The sequence below is a fragment of the Tenrec ecaudatus genome, chromosome X (genome assembly GCF_050624435.1).
Source record: "Tenrec ecaudatus isolate mTenEca1 chromosome X, mTenEca1.hap1, whole genome shotgun sequence".
Lineage (NCBI taxonomy): Eukaryota > Metazoa > Chordata > Mammalia > Afrosoricida > Tenrecidae > Tenrec > Tenrec ecaudatus.
In genome coordinates, this window is record NC_134548.1 from 89,462,308 (window position 1) to 89,474,311 (window position 12,004).

Here is a 12,004-nt window from a genome sequence, read left to right on the forward strand (position 1 = left end):
TAGAAATCAGAATTAATGTGCCAAAATTTTCTATTTTATTTGGATTCTCAAACCAGCAAAGGGTAGCACATAGAGATATTGCCATTCCATTCATTCTAGAATTCAAACTAATTTATACTTGGAGCAGAATGCACAGTAGGCCAGAACCAGAGCAAAGCAAGACAATTTCTTAATTTTTATAAAGAGCTGTACACATAGCATTCCTCAAACTTTAAGCACATTTAATTCAGGAACATTTTTAAGCTTCAGTAAGCATTTAATACCTGTTCAACAACATAATGGACCTCTCTTTCTCATAGAATGATAGTTTTGAGGGATATATTAACCTTTGAAACACATGCACAGCATAAAAGCATATCATTTAGGTACACATTAAGAGGCTTTTAGGAGATTAGAGGCAGGGCGAGATTGAAAAGTGAGTGGTGTTCCCATTTATCTGCTACCAATTAAGTCACTGAACAATGAATATAAGTATACAGAATATGAGATCTCAGAGTTTTGGACAGCAGCTGCGGTGTTGGAGAATCAAGGTTGAGACCAGAGATAAAGGAGAAGAGTGAGAGTACCATGGAAGTTTGGAGAAACTACCCACAAACATCTGGAGCACTCACTCGCTCCCTACAGCCATTTATGTACAGGTTGGGAAATACTTCAAATGAAAATGAAGAATGAAAACTAAACTGAGGAAAACAGTAGCTGGGTTTTTAAGGCTGAGCAGATTAAAGGTGAAAATTCCCAGAATGTATACTTGGGAAGGGATAAAGGGAGACTGCCATCGTAAGACAGTACTGATGAACATTGTTCACACTTGACATAGATGGGCACTAGAACTTAAAGCTGCTGAAAAAGCACATGGATGAGGGAGATACTTCAGATGGGCAGCACAAGGAAAGAGAAATAAAGTCAAGAAGACAGAAGATAGAATACATGCACAAGAATGAAGAATAACTGAAGTTAACAAATCTCAAGCAGAAAAAAAAAGCCGAATGGAAATCTGGAATTCAATTACAAAATTTGAAATTAGAATTATGAGTATTAAAGAGCACCATATAATAATAAAGGATAAAAAAGTATTCTCCAAATTGCCCAACTTTGAAAAGAGAACTACAGCTGAAAACATAGGAAATTACATGAATAACACACAGAAAATTGTAAGAGCAATTCCACATTACATCCTTATAAAATTCCCAAAAATCAAAGACAAGGAACCAATTCTAAAAACAGTTAAAAAAAATAAGACAGGACAATATACTAAGGGTCTGAAGAATCAGTGAAGATTTTTTTCCCCTAGAAATCCTATGAAGGCTAACACATGGAGTCCACATCAGAGTTAAATAACGCTACATCACAAAAAACTTCGTTAACAAATTAAAAATGTGAAGACACTGCTTTCTGGAATGTTTTTTTAGGCCAATAGACTTGTTTTTCTTTTTCTATTTTTCCAATATTTTACTATGAATTACATGGGGATTTATGTTTCAGATCATAATTTTTATATTCCATGTATTAAAACTACTTATCAAACCTATCGATTGCTTTCTGCCCTACTCCTCCCACAGCCTTTTATTCTCTTCTCCCACTTGTAGAATACCATCCTGCCTTTCACTGAAGACCTGTCTACCCTCTAGTCTATAGCTTTCCCTTCTCTCTCTTCTGGTCAGAAGTTCAGGCCAGATTCAAAAGTGGACATGGAAAAACGGATATCATCCCTAATGTCAGATGTATCTTGATGTAAAGCAGAGAATACCAGAAAGATGTTTACTTGAATTTTATTGACAATGCAACGACATTTGAGAGTGTTGACCATAATAAACTATGGATAATCTTGAGAAGAATAGGAATTCCAGAACACTTCATTGTGCTCATCTGGAACTTGTATCTGGATCATGAGGCAGTTGTGCAAACAGAACAGGAAACGCTGCATGATTTAAAATCACACAAGGTGTGCGTCAGGGTTGTATCCTCTCACCATATTTCTTCAATCTGTATGCTGACCAAATCATCAGAGAAGCTGGATTATGTGAAGAATGTGGCATCAGGATTGGCTCAGTAAAAACCTATGGTATGGACATGATACCACCTTGCTTGCTGGAAGTGAGGATAACGTGAAACATTTATTATTGAAGATCAAGGATTGCTGCCTTCAGTATGGATTAAAACTCAATGCAGGAAAGCCCAAAATCCTCACAACTGGACCAATAGGTAACATCATAATAAATGGAGAAAAGGTTAAAGTAATCAGGCATTTTGTCTTACTCAGATCCACAATCAATGATCATGACAAAAGCAGTAAAGATATCAAAAGATCTGTTCCATTAAGTAAATCTGCTGCACAAGAACTCTTTATAGAGTATACTGAAAAGGAAGGATGTTATTAGAGGACTAAGATGTGCTTGACCCAAGCCATGGTATTCTCCATTGCATCATCTGTATGTGAACATTGGACATTAAATAAGGAACAGAAGAACTGATGCATTTGAACTGTGGTGGTGGTGAAAATTATTGAAAGTTCCACGGACTGCTAAATGGACAAAATGATATGCACTGGAAGAAGTAAGGTCAGAGTTCCCCTTAGAGACAAGGATGGCAATGCTGTCTTACATACTTTGGACATATTATCAGAAGAGACCAGTCCCTAGAGAAGGACTTCATGTTTAGTAAAGTGGAAGAGAGGTGAAGAAGATGAAGGGCCTCAATTAGACGGATTGACACGGTAGCGGCATCTATGGGCCCCCGCATAGGAACATCCTGTGAGGATGGCACAGGACTGTGCAGTGTTTCATCCTGTTGTGCATGGGTCAGAATTGACTTGATGGCCCCTACCAACAAACCTCCTTTCTTCTGCCATTCGTGGTAACCATCAAAGTTTGTTTCTTTTGGTATAAAAACTTTTGTCTTGATTTTTTCCCCTTGTGTGATAGAATAACTTTATTTGACATAAAGTTTTGAAAATCCATCCATGCCAACAAGTATTTTGTAGTTCATTATATTCTTTAATATGAATATTATATATTTCACTGTTTATGTGCTAAAATATTTATTCATTCTACTAATGTTGGACATTTAGGTGGTTTCCAACCTCTTGCTATTATGAATAGTACTGTGATGAAATGAATGTACATATATCTATTTATGGTATGGCTCTTACTTTTTTATGTTATAATCAAGTAAAGAGTTTGTAGAGTTAAAAAAAAGCAGGAGCTGCAATCCCAATCTCTGACAAAATTGATTTCAAGGTGCAGGGCATAACAAGAGACAAGGGTGGACATTATACAATGCTTAAGGGATTAGAAGACTAAAACCCAGTAATCTTAAAAAATATATACTTACCAACAAGAGACCAGTGAAATTTGTCAATTAAATCCTTCATTGTAAGTGCTCTCCAAGAAAGCACTGCTCTTCAAGAAAGACAAATCAGTGAGGAAGAAGCTCAAGAAGGTTACAGGACTAAACGCCACAATTGGACAACTTAACATGACAGACATATTCAGAGCTCTCCACCCAAATGCAAAAAAATTCATTCTTTTCAAATGAAATTGGCACGTGTTCAAAAATAGACAAAAGTCATACTTGAGTAAATTCAAAAACAAAGAAGTCAATCAAGAATTCCTTTTCTAACCACTGTAACATAAATCTAGAAATCAACAAAAGAAAGAATTAAAAAAACAAAGGCAAATACTTTGAGGATGAATCATTTTCTTCTTGCAAAGGAGGGGGCACTATCCCAAATTAGAGATGGTATTAGGAAGTTTATAGAAACTAATGAGAATGAGAATACAACATACCAAAACCTATGGGACACAGCAAAGGCAATTATCAGAGGATGTTTGGTAGTGATAAATGCACATATGAAGAAGGAAGAGAGACTTATAGTTGATAACTCTATCAGAAAAACTCCAGCAGTAGAACAGAGCCAACAGAAAAAATCCTTCTAATAACAAAATAAAATAAATAAGAATCAGGACAGAGATAAATGAATGGGAAAACAAGAAAACAATGCAAAAAACGAATGCAGTAAAAAGCTAGTTCTGGTATATATACACAATGGAGTATTACACATCCCTAAAAATAGTGATGATGAAAACATGAAACACCTCCTTTCGTGGAAACAATTGGAAGATATTATGCTGAGTGAAGTTAGCCAAGTACAAACAGACAAGTACAACATGAGTCCTCTGAGGTAAATCCAAATAGCCGAACTGGCATAAGGGAAAATGCACATATTGCAAAGTCTTGGGCTAAGGCCCAGGTACTCTAGCATGAGCTACCCATTGAGACATTTATTATCAACAAAATAAAAAATATATATGATAAAAATGATGCAAATAGCACCTGTACTGAAAGATACTGCTCCATCCCCCCCTTTTATGCATTTAAGGCCTACAGAGAGGAGGAAGAAGAAGAAAGATGGCAATGGGGGATCAGGGCACTAGTTTACCCAAGGAAAGGGTATTGTCTATGTCTCCACAGAAAAGGAAGAGAGAGTAGGCCTCAACCTGGTACACCAGTACTTAAGGGCAACATTCCTGCTTGGCGCAGCTCTCTCGAGACATGATGTACTCTCATCCTAGAGAACAGCACAACAGAGGACAGCATTGAAAACAGAATTCAGAGAAAGAGGCTGGTCTGAAGTGCCCACATGGGGCGAACCAAGAGAGCAGTGCAACAGACCAAAAATGGGTACAAAACCAAGAAGTCCTTGAGGAATCCCAATTGTAGACTCAAGGCAGTGCTTGGCACCTCATCTGAACTGGTTGGGGTTGCTCTCAAGGGGGGGGGGGGTACGCTGAAAGTCTAAAGGTGTAACAAAGTTTGTGTGTGGTGGGCGGGGGGGAACTGGCCTACTCCTTCCCTGCATGCAGGAAGAGCGATGGGCACTTGTAGGAGGTGAGGCTTTTTGTCACTAATGCTAAATATTAAAAAGGTGCAAATGCTGCTGGCTAAGTGGGTCTCCGGATATGGAACCTTGAGAGGAACGGGGACAAGACTGACAGTTTATAACATGTCATTCTCTCCATTTAACAGAGAGATAATCATCTACTCTGGGTCAAGCTAATAATTAGATTAGGAACTACTTGTTTTTCTTTTTCTACTTAAAACTTTTTTTCTTCTCTTTTCTGTTTTCTCTTCTCTCTCTTCTTTTGGTGTCTATCTGTTTAAGATAGGCAGGATAAGCAAGCCCAAGCATGTGGGCATGGGAGGGGAAAAGGTGAGGGGGGGTCAGGGGTGGTGAGCCAATAATTACAGGAAAAGGGGAATAGCAAGGGTTATAAAATTGATGGTTAAAGAAGGCATAGTGTTCTTGGTCATGTTGGATCAATTGAAACATGTCCAAGAGGAATTAGTGAGAAGTGAAAGATGGAAAAACATGATAGTGGGGCAACAGGATGGGAAAAAAAGGAAAACATATATATATATATATATATATATATATATATATATATATATATATATATATATATATATATATATCCCAAGACTCACTTACCCAACAGCATATATATATATATATCCCAAGACTCACTTACCCAACAGCATATATATATATATATATATACACACACATACACATAAACAAAACAAGTAAACAGATGGACCTTTGAGCAACTTAAACTTCACTTCAGTACAAGAACAGTTTGTTCTAATAATGTGATACTGTATGACACGCACCTTCCCGACACAATCGCTGAAGGTGCATAAGCAAATATGGTGAAGAAAGTTGATGTTGGCCAGCTATTAAAAGATATAGCATCTGGGGTCTTAAAGGCTTGAAATCAAATAAATGGCCATCTAGCAGGGAAGCAACAAGGCCCACATGGAAGAAGCACACCAGCCTGTGTGATCATGAGATGTTGACTAGAATAAGTATCAGCATTTCAAAAACAAGCAATAAAATTGATGTTCAGGAGTGTGGACAAAGTGGAGATCCAAAACTCACTGGTATAATTATTAGACAGTCCTTTGCAGAAGGGTCACATGGAAGGGATGATATTTCTAGAGTGTGGTACAGCAGTGATGAAGTATGTAACTATCCTCTAGATCTGTAATATTTCCTTCCCCTTACCATTACTGACTTTGTTTTACCTCATTATTCTTGTCAGACCTGCATAGGTTCATTTGTATAATTAAGATTGTGTGATGCATGAAAGCCAAGATAGATAACCCTTCAGAAACAGTAACAGGAGCAATGATTCCCTGAGTGTATTGGAAAGGGGGCAGGGAAGGAATTCTGATAGCAATGAGGACTACATAACTCCACTTGAGGGGAATGAACAGCAGAAGTATAGGTGAAAAGACACATTGGAGGATACAAGGTATGACAATAATAATAATTATAATGATAATTTGGGTTCCTGGGGGTTAAGGCAAGGGAGAGGGGATAAAGAGGAGCTGATATCAAGGAGTTAAAGAGGAAAGAAAATTTTATGAAACTGATGGGGGGAGCAATTGTACAATTATGTTTGATCTAATTGAAGTATGAATTGTTAGAATATCATTAAAAGCTTCTAATAAAATGATTTTAAAAGTTTAAAAACTTTTCTGGGTCATATCTTTTCCCAGTGATTTGAGGACGTGCCATACCAGTTTCTACAGTGATGGCATATATTTACAGTCCCACCAGCAGTATATGAGGGCTCCAATGTCTTCACACCCTCTCCTGTGCTCTTTTCTGCTGTTTAGAACTTTGCTACCATTGGTCTCTCATCACTGCGTGGATATGCAACTCTCAGATGGCTAGTGATCATATTTATTCATATTTGTTAGCCACCTGGGTATCTTCTTTGGTGAACTGTTTGTTTTCTCTCCAAAATTCAGTTGAATTATTCATCACTTTCTTGAGGTGTTTCAGTTTTCTATATAATTTAGAGATTAGTCCCTCATTTGATGTATCACTGCAAAACAAATTTTCCCAGAATGTGGGTTTCCTTTTTATTCTTTTGATGCACAGAAGTGTCTTAGTATTAGGAGTTTTAGATATCTATCCTGTTCTGCTATAGGTATTTTTTTCATTATTCTTCGTAGCATCTTTAAGCCGTGTTAGGGTCAGATTAAGTTTGTTCTACTTTCTTATTGATGATCTTTATAGCTCTAAGGTTCACATTTAGGTCTTTAATCCATCTTGAAGAATTTTTTGTATATGGTGTGAGGTATAGGTTCTTTTTAAAACCTTTTTAATTTTATTTTAATCAATCATTTTGGGAGGATCTTGCAGCTTTTGTAACAATCCACACATTAATTGGATCATGCACATTTGTACATGAGTTGCCATCATTTTCAAAATATTTTCTTTCTGTTTGAGCCCTTTGTATCATCGCCCCCTTTTCCCCTCCCTCCCCCACCCTCCCATCCTCATGGACCCCCTGATAAATTATAAATTACTATGATTTTTATATCTTACAATACCTGCTGTCTCTCTGCACCCACGTTACTGTTGTCCATCCCCCTGGGAAGGGGGATGAGTTATGCATGGGCCATTGCAGTCTGTTCCCCGTTTCTCCCCATTCCCCCCACCTGCCCTCTACCTTCATGGTATTGCTACTCCCATTACTGTTCCTGAGGGGTTTATCTGTCATGGATTTCGTGTGGAAGAGTTCTTATCTATACCAATGTACATGCTCCAGTCTAGCCTGATTTATATATGTTCTCTTTCTTTCTGCAAATGGAAATCCTGCTGTCACTGCCATATGTTGAAAAGAGTATCTCTTCCCCAGGTGATATATTTTGGCATTTTGTCAAAAATCAGTTGTCCATGGGTGGATGGCTTTATTCCTCAGTTATCTAGTTTCTTCACTGGCCTACTAATCTATTGTACTAATTATCAAGCTGTCTCAACTACCTTAGCTGTGTAGCCGGCTTTGCTATCAGAGAGTGAGAGGATTTCTGCTTTGTTCTTTATTAATGCTTTGCTTATCCTTAGTCTCTTTGCTTTCCATATGAAAGTGATAAATTTTTCTACCTCTTTAAAGAATGATGCTGGGTTCTAGCTCTAAATTACATTTATGCATTAATTTAGATAATATTGACATTTTCACAATGTTGTATTCCTATCCATGAACATGGAACATTCTTGCATTTATATAGATGTCTTTTGGTGGCTTATAGTAGTGTTCTGTAGATTTGTTTATAAAGGTCTTTTGTTTCTCTGGTTATATTTATTCTTAAGTATTCTTCTGGCTGTATATGGTATTGTTTTCTTGATTTCCTTTGTACTCTCTTCCTTAGTAAATAGGAATTTAATTGATTTTTTAAATGGTAGCATTTTATCCTGCCATTCTACTGAATCTTTCAATTATTTCCAGCAATTTTCTTGTCGAGCTTGGGGGTTTTCTATATAAAGAATCATCTCATCTGTAAATAGGGTTTTACTACTTCTTTACCTATCTGAATGTCTATGATTTATTTTTGTCATTTTATTACTCTGGATTACAAATTGGCTACTAGCTGCTAATTCAGCAGTTTGCAGCTATCAGCTACTCCGTGAGAAAAGAAAGGGGGAGCTCTCTATTCCCATAAACAGTTACAGTCTCCGAAACTCACAGGGGCAGTTTAACTCCATCCTACAGGGTGCCTATCGGTTGGCATAAACTTGATGGCGGTGAGTTTGGTTTGGAATAACCTTGGCTAAGATTTCCAACACAACAGTGTATAAGAATGGGATAAAAAAATCCTTGTCTAGTTCTTATTCACAAGGCAAATGCTTGCAATTTCTTCCCACCGAGTGAGATGTTTGTGGTTGGCATTGTGTGGATGGCCTTCATTATGTTACAAACCTCCTTGAAGTGAAGTGGCAGGATTTTGTCTTGCTTGGATCCACAATCAATGCACATGGAAGCAGCAGTCAACAAATGAAAAGATGACTTGCATTAGTCAAATATGCTGCACAAGACTTCTTTAGAGTACTGAAAAGCTAGGATATTACTTTGAGAACCTCTATTTCAATGTTTTATATCTACACTTTCATTTCTTTTTCCTCTGGAACTGTGTTCACTACAGAATTCTATCTCCTATTCCATATTCCCTGATATATAAGTTTATTTTGAGTAGTACTTTATGTGGGTTGATTCTAGGTGGTAATATTATTTATGTTGACCTCAGGTTGATGACAACTGTTGTTAATTTTCTGTCCAAAGAACTTTTCTTAGAGTTTTTATTGGTGTGGGTTTTACAGATTCCTTTCATTTCTTCTTATCTTGGAAGGCTCTTACTTCTCTCTCATGTTTAAAGGGTAGTTTTTCTGGATATAAGATTCTTGGTAGGCAATTCCATTGGTTCCTTCCTGCATGTTTTTTTGCTGAGAAACCAAACTTATTTTTTTTATCATTTTATTGGGGCTTATACAGCTCTTATCACAAACCTTACATACATCCATTGTGTCAAGTACATTTGTATATATGTTGCCATCATGTTAAAAACATTTTCTTTCTACTTAAACCCTTAGTATCAGCTGATTTCCCCCTCCCCCTTCCCCACCCTCTCTCTCTCATGAACCCTTGACAATTTATAAATTTTTTTTCATGTCTTACACAGACCGCTGCCTCCCTTCACCCTTTTCTGTTGTTTGTCCCCCTGGGAGGGGGTTATATGTCAATCATTGTGATCAGTTTTCCGTTTCTCACCCCATCTTCCCCCTACCCTCCTGGTATCGCTACTCTCAGATATGTAAAGCAGAATTGGGGTCATGATAGTGGGAGGGAGGGGTAGGAAGCATTAAAAAGCTAAAGGAAAATAAATAAATAAAATAATAAAAATAAAAAGCTAGAGGAAACGTATATGTTTCGTCGGTGCTATACTGCACCCTGACTGGTTCAACTCTTCCTCGTGATCCTTTTTTAAGAGGATGTCCAATTGTTTACATATGGGCTTTGGGTCTCCACTCTGCCCTCCCTCTCATTCACATCGATATGATTTTTTGTTCTGGGTCTTTGATTCCTGATACTTGATCCCAGTGACACCTTATCATCACACAGGCTGGTGTAATTCTTCCATGTTGGCTTTCTTGCTTCTCAGCTAGATCAAACTTATTGTTATTGATCTTTTTATCCTAATTTGTTCATTTTCTCCCAAGCTTCTCTCAGATTCTTCCTCGTCTTTGATATTGGAAAGATTGAGTATGCGTCATTATTTTTTTTTAAGCATCTATCCTGTTTATTTTTTTTTCAGATTCTTGAATGTTTTTTGTAGTAAATAATCTCGTGTCAACTTGAGACTATTGAAAGTAAAAGATGGAGTATACCTGTTAATCAGGGCGCAGATTGATGACCTCATTTGAAGGTTCAATGGAGATAAATAGCTCACTGGAGGCCAGATACACTCACTCCCTGTGAGACATTCCTGTTGGCAAGCCACATGGAGTTACATTGGTAGAGGAGCCACATGGAGACCCATGCCAGCACTGAGATGCTTCTACCACCAGTGGATCCAAAGACTTTCCACCCACTGGCCTGTAATCTTCCCGCATTCAGCATCATTCCATGGCTGCATGAATCTAAGGAGGAATTTATGGACTAGTATCGACATATGGGGTGATATCAGATTTACGGACTTGATCTGGACTGGGCTGGGATGTTTTCTTAATATACAATTGCTCTTTGATATAACATTTTCTCTTATACACATGAGTGTCTCTGGATTTGTTTCTCTAGTCTACCCAGACTAACAGAGTTTTCTATTATTTTGTGTTGCTGGGGAAATTTTTTTTACTATTTTCGTATAGAGTTTTTCTTCCTGTTTTTGAATGTCAATGAAATTTAAGTTATTCCTCTTGATAGTGTCTCATATAATACTCAGACCTTCTTTTGATCAATTTGTTCTTTTTACTGACTGTCCTCATAGGTTGGAATTGACACTTTTTTCAAGCTAACTCAGTCTTCTATTGCTTCAGTTTTACTCTTTAGTTCTTTAAAAGCATTGCCTAGTTCTAACATTATAGTACTAGTGTTTGGAATTCTATTTATATATTTTATGATAGCTTCTAATTTTTCTTTTATCTGTAACTCCACTGAAGTTCTTCTCCATTTGTTAAAAATGCCTGAACCTCATTCTACTGAATGTCTTTTCTGTTAGTTCTAATGCCTTTTCTTCCTCAGAAGTGTCTTTTGGTTTGGTATAATAGTCACTTGTTCATGTCAGCTTATACTGTGTGAACTGAGACAGTAGTTTCTGAGACTTGTTGATACAACTGCTGGAGATGTGAAGGTGGATAGGTTGTGTGGGGACAGTTGACTCCATAAGTAGTACAAAAAAGGAGCAATGAAAACAAGCAAACTAAAAGCAACAACAGAAAAAAATATCAGTAACATAAAAGTTTTAAAGAAAAAAAATAAAACACGTTAAAAAAATACATAAATTGGAATCCCACGTCCACTCCCTCAACACCCTGGAAAAGTGCTAGTTTGTTTTCCTCAGTCATGGTGTGTGTTTTTCTCAGTCACAAGTATGTCTTTTTATCAAAGTCCCACTAAGAATTCACACAGTTGGAGTCACACAGTGGAATAAAAGGGTGGAATCTGGGATCTTTTTTGGTCAACGGAGGTTCTAGCAAGTAGAGTATTCGCCAGTGACCATTGTAGATTCTTCTTTCTAATAGTATCATTGGCTGTATTTGGCCCACTAAGCTATGCTTTCCTAAGAGATTCAGGACATCAAATTTCTCCTCTGCAGGCACTTTCTGGATTCTTTGTCACAGAGGAAATAATACCACATCTGTCTATTTTACCATGTTTTACTAGAAGTTCAACCTATTAACTTTGGAAGGTGCTTCTCTCTAACTATTCACCAAACAATTCTGCAATCTTGTCAGCTTTAATGATTAAATTGTATGATATGTCAGGATATTTCAATAAAAATATTTTTCATTTTTAAAAATATGAAAGAAGTTCCAAACATGGCTGCCAGATAACACTTTCTGTCCAATACTTGGCTAGTTCCAGCCGCACTCTAACAGGGAGGGATGTGTACTCTAGAAAATAAAATGTGAGATCTAAATTTTGTGTGCTCCTAAATT

At 37.1% G+C, this 12,004-nt stretch overlaps 1 protein-coding gene across 1 annotated transcript in view; it reads right to left on the reverse strand.

Moving 5' to 3' along the window:
• Positions 1–12,004, reverse strand: part of RPS6KA6 (ribosomal protein S6 kinase A6) — a 263,852-nt gene that overhangs the window by 35,390 nt on the left and 216,458 nt on the right. The window lies entirely within an intron of this gene.